The 16156-nt window shown below is 37.7% G+C and overlaps 1 pseudogene; it reads left to right on the top strand.

Annotated features, from left to right (window-relative positions):
* The first annotated feature begins 1099 nt into the window (after positions 1–1099).
* LOC116488649 lies at positions 1100–12313 on the top strand (annotated as a pseudogene).
* The last annotated feature ends 3843 nt before the right edge of the window (positions 12314–16156 follow it).

The following is a 16156-nucleotide window of genomic DNA, read 5'->3' as shown; positions in this document are numbered from 1 at the left end:
AACAAGTTGGTATGTTGTGCCTCGTTTCCCCCTTTGTTCCTTTGTATTCAAAGAGCTTTTACCTTTTCTTTGAAAGACACTTGAGGAAATGCATGCCTGCTGTGAAAGCCTGATTCATTTTACATTGCATCTGCACTGTCTGGTTCTGTAATGTGCACTTTGGATTTAAATCAGCTTCTCTGCATCTCTGCAAGGAATATATTTTCCTAATAAGTTGACTATTTTGTTGTGCGTATTTCTGGGAAAAGTATGTGCGCTAGCTGTATTAGTGGCTTTTCTGTGTATCTTAAGGTTTTTCTTGTTTTCCTTGTAAAAGAAAGTATTACATGCATGTATAACACTTTGCAGGAGTAGGTCCTCACCTGGAAAGGTTTCAAAATCAAAAAGGTGAAAAAGAAGTAAACAAAAAGAAAAAATATTAGTTGTCAGATGTTATTGCTTAGCAGTCCAATAAGTGCAGATACTGACCTTGGCAAAAGTGGTATAGCTTTGGTAGAATAATAAATGGGAGAAAAACCTCCTCTAACTCAAAAAAAAAAAAAAAAAAAAAAAAATAATTTGCAGTAGTGCCATCTAGTGTGCCAGGTGTTGCAGCTTTCTAGAAAGGGACAGTGAAGACTTTCAGCCCATCCCACTTGTTACAGTCTTACCCAGAGTGGTCCTCCTGCTGCTGCTTCCCTCTCTGCCTGCTGGCAGGGGAGCAGTAACAGCTCTGGCAGAAGGTAGAGGCAGAGACCTGAGGGCTGCTCTGCAGGTGCTGAGCCTGGCACATGTGCCATAAGGTTGTCATTGCTAATCTAGAAAGAAAAAAAAAAAAAAAGCATCCATGGGACTTTAAAGAAAGAGAAAGATCTGCCTATACTCCCACATAAAACTTACTTTCCTATTCATTGATTTCCATTGCTTACCATGTAATGGCTAAAACATCCTTTCCCATCCACTGCAGCAGGGACAGGCCAATTGTTTTGGTATGGGGAGAGAAAAAATATACATTTGATGCCAGAAATGCAGAGGTGCTGCTGCTTTTTGAAGCTAGGAAAGGGTAGAAAGGATTCTTTGACTGGTGACTGAAGGATTTATGATGAGTAGAGGGTCCCCAATGTCCTTCGGCGGGGGAGTGGGATACAAGGGGGAGGTGAAGGGAAATGGGAACCTGCTCGGTTTGCCGATGCTGCGGACTAGGTGGAGCCCTTTTACCATGACCACTGTAGGCTTTTCCACTGCTGCCTTTTTCGCTTTCACTGTTAGCTGACTGAATCTCTCTGCTTTAATCCGGAGATATGCAAAGTGCATGGCTTACCCTTCAGCCTGTGAAGCTGCACAGGGTTTATTTTTGTCTTCAGTATAGAATCTGCTTGTAACAAGTGGAAGAGTGATCGAGCCAGAAACTGTTGTCTGCAAACGAAGCCCACATCTCCATAGCATCGCATAATGCTGTGTATTCGCCTGTCCTCTGCAGCTGGTGCTAGAGGATATTGCTTTTCCAGCTGGATTTGCTTGGGGTGCAGCTACAGCGGCATATCAAATTGAAGGTGTCAATTTTTAGCTGCCAAAGTGTTAAGGAAGTTTCAAGTGAGCAGGAAGTCAGGATCCAGGAAGGAGAGTGATTGATCTTTGCCTCACTGCCTGGATGCTGCCTCTGATGCAAATGCATGTAGCACTTCTGTTTAAACACTTCTGGCCTGAGCAGTAAGAAGAGGCTAAAAGGTGATTCAGATCTCAGAAATATGGTTAGGTAATGGGAATGGAGGAGGAACCTCCACCACTAGCTACTGGGGGGGGGGGGGGGGGGGGGAGAGGGAGGAGGACAGAAATAAGTCATTTTCCCACCAGCTCTTATTTCCTTTCTCTAGAGCTACTTTAGGTAGGTTACTATTGGCTGTTCCCAAAGAGCACGGATGGGAGAACTCCCTCATCAGATATTGGTACTCATGGGGGTCCTCAAGGAGGAATTTATCTTCAAAGAATATGAAAAACTGTGAACTGGGAGGTTAACAGTGGGAGAACCCCCCCAAGCATGTGCCACTGATAAAGCAGTTTGCCCAGCATGGTAAGAAACTATGTGGCAGAGTAGGGAATGCAAGTCTGTAAGATACAGGGACACTGACAGCTGTAAACCCCCAACCTTTCTCTCTTCATAAATGTGTGTTTAGAGACCCCTAAAATACATATAGATCTGATTTTCTCATATTATACCCTGCAGCGTACAGGCACTTAGCTCCCATTGATTTCAGTGCCTAAATGGGAGTTGTAGATCTAAAATTGTCTTTGAGGATGTAGCCTTTAGTTCTTGGTTATTGCTGAAAGCGAGAATATTTGCCCATGCCTGGAACCTTTTAACGAGCTCTGCTCGTTTCACCTAATAGCCTGAACAGCTCACTCGTCCCCGGGAATCGATATTCTGGGCCAGATCCTAACTCAAGTCCTGCAACGCGCAGAGCTCTGCTAACTAATTCTTAAAATGTGAATTGTGTGTGCATACAGATGACATTATAATTTCCTGCCTTTTGAGTGGCTAGATGTGCAACTTTAATGTTCTCTTAATGTATTTTTAATGAGCTTTCCTAAGGCCTCTGAGTGGGAGAAACATTAAAAAAAATCTATAATGTGGTCTAGACATTGCTCAAATGACCCTTTTCCCACAGAAGTAAGAAACTCAACAGGGAATTCCTCCTCCTGAAAGCTGTGGAAGCTATGCAGCTTCTGACTTAAAGGCAGCACGATTGAAGCAATAGCTCTTGTAGACTCCAAACCCAGTTGCTGCACATATCACAAGATACACAGTAGATGAGGCAAGGGCTTGACAGTCTACTTTTTTTTTTTTTTTTTTTTTTTTTACTGTCAGCTATGTATTTATGCACAGCACAACCTTCTTCACTCTGTATATTTCAAAGTGCTAAAAAATCATACCAATTGTACTCTGCATGCTCAAAGTGCAGATTTCAGAGGTTCATGACTCAGTCAAATCAAAATCAATTTGCACCAGAACACTCAAAGGCACTTCTTCTTACTGAGGGCCATTTCTATGCTAAATTTCAACTCTCTGCTTGATTTTTTTTTTCTTTGAAAGGAGGGAAAAGTTGCAAAAAATTCTTGTAATGGTAAAAGTGGTTTTCTTCACTTCTTTCATATGCCTACATACAAGCTACATTAATTCAAACAAAATTTACCTAGCAGAGACCAGGCCAGGAAAACTTCACTCTGAAAGGTAAAAGCACATCTGAATTAGAAGAAAACCTAACTTGGAAAGCAGATGAAAACTAAAATAGTCTGATCAGTAATAGCCCCAATTCACTAGCTCCACTGAAAAGGAAAAGAATCCTATCTTATTCTATTGTAATAATTGCAGTAAATGGGGAATATGCATCACCTTTCATCATGTTCATCATTAGATTAATCACTTGATGGCATGTTGTTGTACTAAGTAAGGATTTGATAGCTAAACCTCACCTGTGTGTTTGAAATGTAAAATCAGTAAATCAGTTCCTTATTCTTTTTTTTTTTTTTTTTTCTTCCTGGCCCTGAAGCTTACTAAAACTCAGGGTATGTCTCCACTATGAACTGCCATGTAGCATAGAGGTTTCAGAACAAGCTTAGAGGTGCAGGCTCAGTTCATTGAAGCTAGCTGAAGCAGAGCAGAGCTCTGTGCAGGCTAATTGTGGCTCAGCAGGATACTTTAGTGTATGTGGAGCTCTCTGTTGCCTTGCCTGGATTGCTTCCTACACTTTATTTAGCTAGCTCAGGTACTCCACATGGTACAGAGAGGCTCTCTGAACAAGATGAGGAATGCTTGAAAGTGGGTCTGTTTGCCACAGCCCCCATTGGCTTTATAGTGGCTAATGACCACCAGAGAAGTACTGTCAGACTGCTGAAAATCAAATGCTTCTCCCCCTCCCTCTCATCTCCTTCACTGGAGGAAGGCAGACACAAAAAGCAATGATGCAGCTTTGGTACTAGCTGCTGATTCTTAAACGAAGGTGTTTTAGCTGCCCATTCTGGCAGCTTTTGGCTTCCCTTTACCCCCACCGTGGTGAAAAGGAGCTGTGTCATGTTGATGTGGTGCAGGAAGCCTGCTCTCAAAGGCTTCCATATTCTATGTACCACCAAAGAATTACTATTGTTTGTTATTTCATGCACTCCTCTGAAATGAATATTTATTTTTGTAGGCATATTTGAAATCAAAAGCAGGACAGAGAAAATTCTTAGTACAGTATTTTTCTAAAGACCATACAGGCAGAGCGCAAAGTCTGTGATAAAATCTGAGATCAAGAGAAACTCAAACTGTCTGGATCTAAAATTTGACCTACTTTGAAGGTTGTCCCACATAAGAGTTTAATTTACTGACCAACCAAATGTAGATGTATTGGTGTTCATGTGCTGCAATAAAATTCTGTAAAGAACATGAAATGTGACAATGATCTTTGAAAAGCTAGGTTATAGAAGTGATATTACAAATTTTAGTAATGCTTTAAATTAAGTGTCTTCAATATGCTTAACCTTGCATTAAACTTAGATTTAATAAGACAGATGTGTATTAAGTACCGAATATACTTAAGGGAGCAATCTTGCGTTGGCAGGGGATGGACTCAATGACCTCCTAATAGTTCTCCTCCATCTCTAATTTCTATGATACTAATTGATTATTAAAACACTTTTATTGAGGATTGATATGTAGCTATTATATAGTTATTAATCTTACAACCCAACTGATATTTAATTTATACATGATTTTAACACACAATGTCATTTTAGTTTTTAGAGAGTAACCCTGGAACAATGCATTCACTGGAGCTCTGAAAAATCTTGCTGGTAAATGATGTTGGTCATTTTGGGGTTATTTGGAATTTTATGATAAAATCTTACTTTGCAGGAGTGTAGGTTTACATTGCTCTCCACATTAAAAATGAAATGTTTGCCTCCGTTACAGCATTGCTCTGGAAAGACAAAGAAGCTTGTCAAGAAGGAAGGTGCATTTGTTTGGCTTAAGTTCTATGTAATGTTAATGATGTGTAATCTCAAACAACAGCTAAATTTGAAATATTTTAAACGTAATCTCACTATCTCTATTTTTGGGATTGTAAAGAAATTTCCCAAAACTATGAGAGTGAAGAAAATGGTGCAGGGATTTTGAACATTTAAAATTCATTTCTGTGAACGTTTGGCTAAGCAAAAAGCAGAAGTTTTTCAGAGCTGTGTTATTAATTCAGCTTGTATATGCCTAGGGCCATGGCTCATAATGGCATTCCTTTCTTTTTAACAGACTGTCAGGATTTTCAAAGGACATCTAGAAAGCCATAAGTGCCGATTTGTTGGATGTATTTCTCATACCCTAAAGGCTTTCTTTGATATGGACTGATCTTTTACATTTATGGATGGAAGCTGCATTAGAAAATGCCCTTTGTGAAAACTTGTAATATCTCCAGAGTTGCAAACATCTGATTTTTGGCTAAGGAAGTATGAAGTGTGTCAGAACTCGTACTTTTTGAAGCAGGATTTTCAAATAATTAGCAGCAAGCAAAAATATGAATTAACGCAAAACCTATTGCAAATATATATACTAATGCTTGAAAGTTCCTAGTTACTTTAAATGATGTGGGGAGGGAGATACTGCTTGATTTGCTTTTAGGATTTTGAGGTTCTTGTGCCTACTTCATGGTAAATATTTACATTCAACATATGCTTTTTGATGTCAAAAGTGTAACAACCAAGTTTTGTTTTTCAAGCAGAAGGCTGGAATGCAGATGGAAAGGGCCCTAATGTCTGGGACACATTCACCCATCAGGGAGGAGATCGAGTTTTCAAGAACCAGACTGGTGATGTAGCTTGTGGCAGCTACACTCTGTGGGAGGAAGATTTGAAATGTATCAAACAGCTTGGATTGACTCATTATCGCTTTTCTCTTTCCTGGTCACGTCTGTTACCTGATGGGACGACAGGTTTCATCAACCAGAAAGGCAATTGTTTCTTAAAAATAGAAGGTTGCAGCTTTAATTCAAGGTTATTGCTGCAGTCTGGCATAATTAATCCAGTATGCTATTCTGCAGTGTAGCTTTGAAATTGCAACTTTTTTCAGAGTAATTATGGGATGATTTTTTATAGGTTTGCAACAACTTACTAATTAATATTCTAGATCCCTTTGGATAGCACAATCTTTTGGGATAGGATTAGTATTATGTTTCCTATGTATTTTTGCTTACTTCAGTTTAATTGTAACTTTAAATCATTTTGCTTCATCAGAATGTTTTTAGTTACAGGAATCCTAGCCACAAGGATATTTTTGGATGGCGTACAATAGACAAATCTCTTATTTGGCAAATACATTTAGATAGATTATCAGTATACCCTGACGTACTGAACTTCATGTTGACTGTTTTACACTGAGGGACATTTTTTTCCAGATTTTTATTTATTTATTTATTTTAGAGAACTAAAGGGGATTCTTCAGACTCAGCTAGGAACTATGTCTGTGACAAACACAAGACAGCTCCTGCTCTGAGGAGAAGAGTTTTCACAACCTCAGCAGATAATATAAAAGTATACGTGTAAAGGGATACAGCACATAAAAAAAAAAAAAAAAAAAAAAAAAAAAAAAAAAAAAAAAAAAAGCTGGCCAGATTGCTAGATGTCAGATATAAAATTTGTTGCACATCTGATTTCTTTATTTAATTCTGTTGGTATAGACTGGGGGAAAGATGAAGGTGACTTACTAGAAAAAAAATATGGAAATGGCAGCATTCCCTGCAGAAAATAGGGAATGGAAAAAAAGATGAAATAAAGAGAATTGTGAAGTATAAAAGCAACTGAAGCTGAACCAGAAAGAATGGGAGAATCAAAGCAGTTGGCTGAGGTCTCCTGTATGCTGGGAGGATAACATTCTGAGGAAAACATGCAAAGCAGATTTGGATGAACCTCTGAATCTCAGTTCCGTCTCCTACTCTGAATCTCAGTTCTACCAAGAAGATATATACCTTTGCACTTCTGGGGCCGTGTTTGCCTTGGAAATTCTTTTCTTCCACTGGTTTGAAGATTGCAAAAATGGAAGGCTTCAAAGAAAATGCTCTTGGTTTTTCTGATCAGTACTAAGAAGCAGAAGCAATATTTTTCTGCAGGATTTTGGTCATGGAGAGCTTGACTGTTCAACAGGCAGCAGTCTGTCCTCTGCAGATTATATTTTTCACCAGAGAGCAAAGGAGCCTTTGTTTCAAGAATTCAGGAAGGGGGGGGAGGGCTGGGGGGGCGTGTTGGTGGATCTGCTATAAACAGACCAACCAGCCATTTTCCCCTGCCGAGCATGACTGCAAAAGCTGTGCCAGCATCCCGTAGAGGCTTGAACAGAAGACTTCCCTTTGCCACCAAAATTTACAATATGTGGCCCACTTTTACTAGCACAGCTTGTCCTTCCCTTGGAATGCTTTTTGTGGCACATTGAATTTAAATTTGGCTGGGTCCTTGTGGTTTCTTCCTGTACTGATATTCCTTCAGCTAGTGCTGCAGGCTCCATGCAATGCCACAGAGCTGCCCGCTGAACAGGCTTTGTTTTTCAGTCATCGGAGTGGAAGATAGCAGAGACTTGGTAAGGAAAGCTAACATTTTGACAAAACTCGGCTATAATTTCAGAAAATGTTCACTCGATCCCCAGTATAAGCAGTTGCCTGATTAATATTATGAACTTTACATTTAGCGAAAGGGCATTGGAGGAACTCCAAGTAGGCCAGCTTTCATTAGGCAGGAGTTCACTTCTCTTGTGCAGTGATCTGTTTAAGCAATTGTAACTGCCTAGCACGGAAAGGCCATCATCTTCTATATAAACATTTTTACAAAGAGCATGTGAAGAATTAGAAAGCTTAGAGCAATGTCCTTTCAAATGAAATCATTCACACCAAGAGATTCACTACCAATTTCACACCTAAAACAGAGGACATTTGAAAACCTTTAAAACAATTTTGTTTCCAACTCAGTGGGGGTGGGGTCTGTTAAAGAAGCAGTGCTGTAGGTGTCTTGTTCTTAAAACGTGTCAGGACCAAGTTTGGTTTTGAAGAATTTTCGCGCAATTATTTGTGCCCTAGAAGCTGCCCTGAGCAGAAGAGGTTAGCTGCTAAACACTAAGTGCAGATGCGGAAGAAGACAGAAGCAGCAGGCATGGGGCTATTGGGTCTGGGAGAGTTTGATGGTTTGCCTCACTTCGGCGTTGAGGCAGGGAACTGGGATGGGATGATAGAAAGGAGAAAAGAAGAATCCTTCAATTTACCATAACAAAATATCAAAAACAAACAAACAAACAAACAAACAAAAAACAAACAAACACTTATCTACACATTTTCCTGGAGGAAAGTTTTCTTCTGTAGTTCTGCTTTTAGCTAACTCGCAGATACAGCCATAAACACTAAACCAGGCTACTCTGGAAGGTATGGCAAAATCTGGAATTTTGAATTGACATATTTTTCAGGGATGCAGTTAGATTTCTCTTTCTTTCTCTCTCTCTCTCTCTCTTTTCCCTAACACAAAGGATAAATCTTTTCCAATATTGTTGTTTAATTGAAATGCAAAGAATGAATGGTAGCTGGTTGAGCTTAAATGCTTTAAATTGTATTATAAAATTTATAATTTTAAAATTAGAATAAGAAAAAGTATTGTCTTCTAGTTGACCATTACTCTTAACATGGTAGAATTATATACTAGTGAAGGATTGTTTTCCCTAGATTATGTTTACGTAGTAAAACTTGTAGTCCCACCAGTAACAGTTAACACACAGCCAGTCCCTCTGAATTTAAATGGGTCACTGTTCAAACGTAACAGACACAAACTGTATTTGCACCTAATTTGTTGCAAATTGCAAGAATATTCTTCTCAAAAATTGCAGTTCTGATATAATCATTCCCCTTTTTATGTGGGTGTATATATCTCCTCAGAATTTAATGAATTCTTTTGGTGCTGTGCTTGGAAGAAAAAGCAAACTACCTGTGAGATTTATTGTGAATTACTTTGTAAACAAACTTATTGAGTTAATTACTTTGTAAACAAACTTATTGAGTTGAGCTGTGCTAAGACATGTGTTTGCACCTGTTTGCTTACAAGAAGGCACTGTCTATATATGGGGTTCATAATTGATTGCTGCAGTATATGTTGCATTAAAAAAGCAATTTGACACAAATCCTTAAGATCAGTCATTTGCAATTAGGATAATTTGAAGCCTGATATCAATACACACAAAGCTGGACCTACACACTGCTGGGAATGTATAGTACAATACAGTAGAGACATATTTATTACTGAACCAATTTCCTCATATGAATTAAAAAAATCTGTGGTTCACACACTGATAATAATAATACAAACCGTATGTAATCTCCTAAGCCTACATTTTGTTAACTTGTGCAGCTTAGTTTTCCTTTCTTCCTCCTCCTTTCTGCTGAGTTCTCAACTTTTTTAGACCTTTTTCAGTTTTGGGCTTCAATACAGCAACTCCTAGGGATAGACATTTCCTAAGCAGCTGACCCACAAACCCTCAATGAATTTTAGGTTTCTAAGGTTCTTAAACACTTTGGTATATTTAGCCCAAGTCTCTGAAGCAAAGGCTGTCTGATTCTAAATTCCAGTGGCATGATGGAGACCTATTCCTGGCTGGAGCCTCTTAGCTTAACAAATAATAATTCAAGGCCTCTGTTGGCCTTTTCCAATTACCTCACTAAACCAGATAGTTCTAGTAAAAGAGCAGGCTAATTGATACTCTTTGAACCAGAGCTTATGATGTGTTTTGCTATATCTAGTGTTTTCAAAAGGCTTAAAAGCAATGTAGCTGTGTTTGGATTTAAGCAAAATTAAAAATGCTTATATGAGAGCTTAAGGTATTTTGATATTTAAACTTGCAGTGAACTCTGAGCAGCATAAAAATAGTCCTTTAGGAAGCATATTCATGTCAGCCACTGCTAAATCTGTACAGAAGGTGGATTCCTTTTAAGCCTCTAGAAATGCATCCCCAGTGCTGGCCGCTGTTAACAGTGCATCCAAGAAATTGTAGTTGAAGTCTGTCTTATCAACGGGGGACAAGAAAGGTTGGAAGTCATGAGATTTTAGAAAGGTGAGTTAATTCCTTCTGAGAACCAGAGAGACTGAATTGTCTGCGTAACGGTAGTGTAAAAGGAAGAGAGTTGGTTGCTTGGATAAAATATTGCAAAGTTGTTCAAGTTGGTAGCTAAATAGACCAGTGCCCTAAACACCTAAAATCTATCAGAGTACCATGAAAAGCCATAAATTTCATGTAGATCTGGTAGGATGCCCCATTGAATGAGGGAATGATTAAATTCACACCACTGCAAAGTACTTAGTACATCGACAATATCTTCTTTGTCTTGATGTAGGCATGGAGAGCGATAGAAAACAGAACAGCTGAGAGGAAGCAGTTTACCCAGCTAACCAAATTCAAATCATAAAAGATCAGCTTGGTTACCTCGCTGAATGTGACACTAAAGTTTTTAAAAGATAGAGTTCTCAAGGCGAGAAATACTTTCATTGGAACAAATCTACCTGTCATACTCTGAAGTGTCAGGATTTTTCCAATGCATTCTGGTTTTGTACAAGCAGCTGGGCTGCCATTCAGGCATTTTAATGAAAGGATTATATTTTCATGTGACCAGCACCCATCAGAATTATGTTTCTCCTGAGGAGCTGCTGTCCAGTGATCTACTTTGAAAATTTGCATCCTCATTTTATTTTATGTGCCTGAATAGAAGATGTTGTGTGCTGAGCATTTTTGCCAACTCTGGGGTCTTGTAACAGTAGTCAGCATGTAGTTGAGAGAGAATGTTTGCATCTCATAACAGAGAAAAATGTGCAGTGAGGTATCTTCACGTGTAAAAATGTAATAAATGTAATAAGTTAACCCGTTCATATTTCTTTCAATGTTTTGGGGAGTCAATTACATCAACAAAATCATTAATAACTTGGCAAATGGCATCCTGCTCACTGTATCACTTTGATTTACCTCAGTCTTTAGAAGATAAAGGGGCTGGAGATCTGAAAAGATCATTGAGACTTTTGATATTCATGCAAAATACTGCTGCAGAGCATTTGAAGACTGAGTGAATCTGTGGATCACTATTAATAAGCCTTATGCTGTTGGTGTAGATGGTTGTGAAAAGGGCATAGCCCCAGCTACAATAAAACCTGGTACCAGAGCTTACATGGCAGCTATCCTTTATCTTAGACAGGTTTATCAGAACAGTATTTACTGATGGTGAATATCCAGACAGAAATTCAGTATTTCAGTAACACATTCACTTTTATGAACTGATCATCAAGGCTTCTGGAATTCAGTAAAAAGTTAAAAATGATTGTCATGAATACTGCTGACTTCTTTGCTCTGAACTATTTCACTTAAGATCAAGAAATACAGACAAGAATCTAAGCATCTCAATGGTCATTGAGGCTGAACAAATAATGGATCCTTCTTGGCCTGTTGCAACTGGGAGTTTGTGGCTGGCTGTAGTACCATGGGGTTTACACTGACTTCTGTATTATATCAAGGTTCACAGGACCATAAGGCTCACAGGACTATTTAACCACTGTTAGCTGGCCAATGAGGTTTCTGAGAATCCAATGAGTAATATGAGTGATTTTTTTTTTTTTTGAGGAGCCCATCTGGATGGCATAAGACATTGTACGATACATAAATAGACGAGTCACCTTGGGATTTTTAATTTAATTTTTGCATGCTATCTATTAAGAGTAGGAACCTTAGTATTTTCCTATTGCTTTTGTACTTGATAGCTATTTTACAATTTGAAATAATACACCAGTGTTATATCATCTTTTGAACTCCAGAAATGATCTTTGTGATTCCAGCAGTAAGCATTCCTGGCATGCATCTACTCCTGGCAATGGGACGTGCGGTGACTGCCAGTACCAAGGGGTTAAGGAGCAGTGACAATAAGCAGATGCTAATGCAGGAAAGATATTTTAGTCTTCTCATTAAAATAAGTCATTTCACTGTCTTCATGGATATTTGCACAGTTTTGCTTTTCCATTGTTAGTCATAAAAGGTCAGCTCATGGAAAATTAAGTTAATAGGGTCAGTGCAATTTGATGAAAACTAGTTTTAGTTTGTAGCTTAGAAAAGATAGAGGGTAATGCATCTGATTTTATGGATTTTCTTACATCTGTTCTGAATAAAACTTCTGCTCTCTTGTTCTAGGATACATATAATATCCCTGTAATTTACATCACTGAGAATGGGTTTTCCCAAAGTGACCCTGCTCTACTTGATGACAGTCAATGATGGGAGTATTTCAGGCTGAATTTACAGGAAATTTTATAAGGTACCATTTAAAATAATGAAAGATCAATTGTGCTAACTTAATATATTTTTCCTTTGTGCTTATTTGCATTCAGCAATGACCAATGATTCTTGAACCTTAAACTCTTGTAAATTTGAGTAAAATTATCTGTTTTTTGTTTTTGTTTTGTTTTGTTTTGTTTTGTTTTTGTTTGTTTGTTTTTTGTTTTTTTTTTTAAAGTGTTCAGCTGAAAGGATAGCATGTATTTTTAATCATGCTTCCCCATTTTGGGATGGAAATAGATGAAAAGGTACTCCATACATACATTATTTATAAACTCAGTTTTGTAGGACCATAGTTCTTCATTGAATAAAGCAACCACATTGATCTTCTGAACTGCTTATTACATACTTCTCATTGTGAAGGATGTAAAGTTGAGTGCACCTGAAAAACTGACCATTATATCTCATAATATCCTTACAGAATACAATCTCCCATACAGAATGAGGTCCGTATAATAATTCATTCCTGTATAGGACCATTAAGTCTTTATAGCTCAGCTTCTGCCTATATATCAAGATGGCCAACAATGTAACAGTGTTCAGCACCAGCATGGCTTTTTTTTTTTTTTTTTTTTTTTTCACGACTCTTTACTACTGACTTTGATAGAAATAAAGTTGATACAGTTTTGAGAACTTTCATTCCTACCTTCCTTCTGGTTGGAAGTATTCTCTGATTCTCTGAGCTAATTCACAAGGAGTAGGTCACCTCTCTATGTATCATGTGAAGCGTATTTTAAAATGCCAGTTTGTTTATATAACAGTTAGTCTCCCTGTCATATTTGTCCAATGTGATCACAATCATGAATGTCGTATTCTTATTTAATAGTTTTTGTAGTCATTCTTACGCCTTCATTTTGCTTCTCTTTTACTTTTGCTATATTTATATTCTTTACCGTTACGTTCATTTAAATGTTCATTTAAAAAATACCTTTCTGTCTTCCTCCTTTCCATTCAAAGTCATAACGTAGATTTGTCATCCATGCCAATTTTTCTTCAACTAAGTAGAAGATACAAAGGGCCATTCTCTGAAACCAGTTGGTGGGGTCTGCTTCTATCTAAAGCAGGCAGACCATAGTGTAGCTGCCTTTGGAGAGCAGTGGCTGCGCTGTGCCATATCTGGCCCCAGGCCATATCTGGAGAAAAGTTTTGTCAAGGAGTAAAAATTAAACTCTGTGGATTAGCAAGGGTTGGTGTATGAGTCAAGCCATTGGTCCTGTTTTCTTTACTTACCAAGTTGTACACAAGATTTCTGTATTTGACTTATTCTGAAGAAGATGAAGAAATTAATAAACATTCAATTCTTACTGTTCAATGCAATATAAACGGGGTTAATTTACCAAATCTAGTTCCTCTGCAATTTATAGTGTGCATTTATTTAGTAGGTGCATTTATTTACACAGTTCAATTCATGCCCAGGAAGACAATGAGGGGAGACTAGCTCTGAAGTAGCTAGCTATATGGGAAGTAGCTAGCTATATGGGAGACATTGAGAGTTGGGTAAAATGAGCCTTACTTTGTCATTCAGTGAGTCCAACAAAGCTTTTAAATGTGTATGGTCTGGCTAATCAGTGCAACTGTACACAGGCTTAGTTATATTGGTGCTCTAATGCTATGTTGAATTGACGTCTATCTGTTTGTCCAGTAATAAGCTCTGTGGGCCACTGGTTCAAACAGGTCTCTGTAAACAAAGATAATATAAATATGAAATCCATCATCTGTAAGACACTTTATGAAGAAATGCACATTATCGCTATGTAACTTCCCTCCTGAAGGCTGGAGTAAACAGTTTGTTAAAGCCACTCCCTACGTACTGACCCACAAATAAGCAACCCATTTCAAGTTTTCAGTTCAGATATCTTGCAAAACAGGAGACTCAGAGACGTTCACATTATTTGATGCTTAAATGCTTAACCATTTATTAAGTGTCATGTGAAGCAGAACAGTTTAATTGCTCTGCATATAGTGTCTACTCTAAAGTAATTCCTTATCTTTGAGCTAACTTTTAAAATGATTAGTACAGGCTCATTCATGCAATGAGCTCTGGGTCATGACAGGGGCCTATGTGGATTTTGCTGTGGGATTTGGGCATGCCTACTTACTTGATGTCTTTTGTCTAAGAAATTAATATGCTTGACTACAGAAGACAGTATATCTACAGCCTGTGACTGCACTTGTGCATTAAAATACAGGTGTTTTAATGCATGTCTTCACTTTATTTTTTTTTGCATTAAAAATTATCCTAGCTTTTAGGATTGCTCACTCAAATACATGCTTTCTCAAATAATGAGTGTCTCTTTTTGAAAGAGCTCTACTCTTGTACTCTGAAAATCAGATACTTCAGTGCCTCTCAAACGAAGTAGCAAGAATTCTGGTGTGTAAAATGCCTAAAATTTTGGCTATCAAGACTATTTAAGTTACAAGACTTTGGAGGGCAAGAACCCTCCAAACTTCATGGCTTCATTCACCAACCTTCACCCACTAAGAATGTAATCACACAGTATGGATAAGTAGTAAAACCACTGTATGTTAACCCTACGTTTTATCTTTAGAAAAAAGATTTTGATGCTGTCAGAGAAAAATGAGATTTTTATTTTTGGGGCAGTGTTAGTAAATAAGACTAGAAAGAGCAATGTAAATGTGAACTAGGAAACAGAGTGAACAGCATGAAGCTACTGTAAATATATCACATTATAGCCGTTACAGATAGAAAATAGTTTTTAAATGGTTACAACTTCTGCCATGTTGCCTCTGCACTATGTGAATAGATAAAAGCATCAATATTTTAATAAATGTGGATATACATATTTAGCATCTCTACAGAGCCATAAGCATGCATGGTGCTTTACAGATAAATGAAAATGATGTCTTCTTACCCCAAGGAGCTGAAAATCTAATTTAGATACAATGCATGAAAAGATGATGAACAGAAGGCTGGATGAAATGTATAAAGAGAAAATGGATCAGAGTAGTGAAATGCCTTTTACTACAGTTGCTCTTCCTTAATTTTATGTAATTTATGTTAAGGATGACATCTAGACCAAAGATCAAGGCTGCCAATAAAAAGGTAATTGAAACTACTTAGTTTGGAAAAGTGGAACCTTTTAAAAGGGATAATAGAATTTCATAAAGTCCATGGAAGAGAGCAATGTAAATAGTGGGTAAACTGTTGCCAGAAGCAGATGATGGAGAAGAGCAAAGAAGTTATTCTGTAATCTGGCCAGTAGAAGATTAATAATAATGCTGAAGGGGAGGAAAGAATGAATTAAAAGAAGGTTAGATTACAGAGGACTGCAAGAAGTAGGCACTAGAAAGAGAGTTGAAGTTAGTATGAATAGAAACTGAAGAAGTTGAGGATGATGTGATGTGATACACGCAGAGACAAATAAGAGGGAAATGAGGAACAAGAATAAATGAGAATAAGCGGGACTAGAGGAGGGAGAAAATAGAAAACATATGAAAATTCAATTTGGAGTTAGCTAGAAGGTCAATGGTAAAAAATGCTGGACAAAAAGAAGAAATTATCATTAGGAGGAAGGAACAGGTAAAGCTTAAGATTCAGATGGTGTTAATTTTCTCCTTAAATATGCTTAAATGAAGCAGAAAAGAAAATGAGATACAGAGAATGCTGACTGCCATGGGAAGTGCAGAGCAGAACTAAAACTGACAGTAAGCAAGGTGGTACAGTTAAGAGGATTTTAAAAAACGTACCTTAAGTTAAATGCAGTCCCTTCTTGACTGATTTTTTTTTTGTCCTTTTTTTCCTCAGACTTCTAAAAGCTGTTATAAAACCTTTTATATATTGTTGTCACCGTACACTTTGAC

This window comes from Aythya fuligula, chromosome 4 (genome assembly GCF_009819795.1).
Source record: "Aythya fuligula isolate bAytFul2 chromosome 4, bAytFul2.pri, whole genome shotgun sequence".
Classification (NCBI taxonomy): domain Eukaryota; kingdom Metazoa; phylum Chordata; class Aves; order Anseriformes; family Anatidae; genus Aythya; species Aythya fuligula.
The sequence above is the reverse complement of the archived record's forward strand: the minus strand, read 5'-3'. Positions and strand labels throughout refer to the sequence as shown.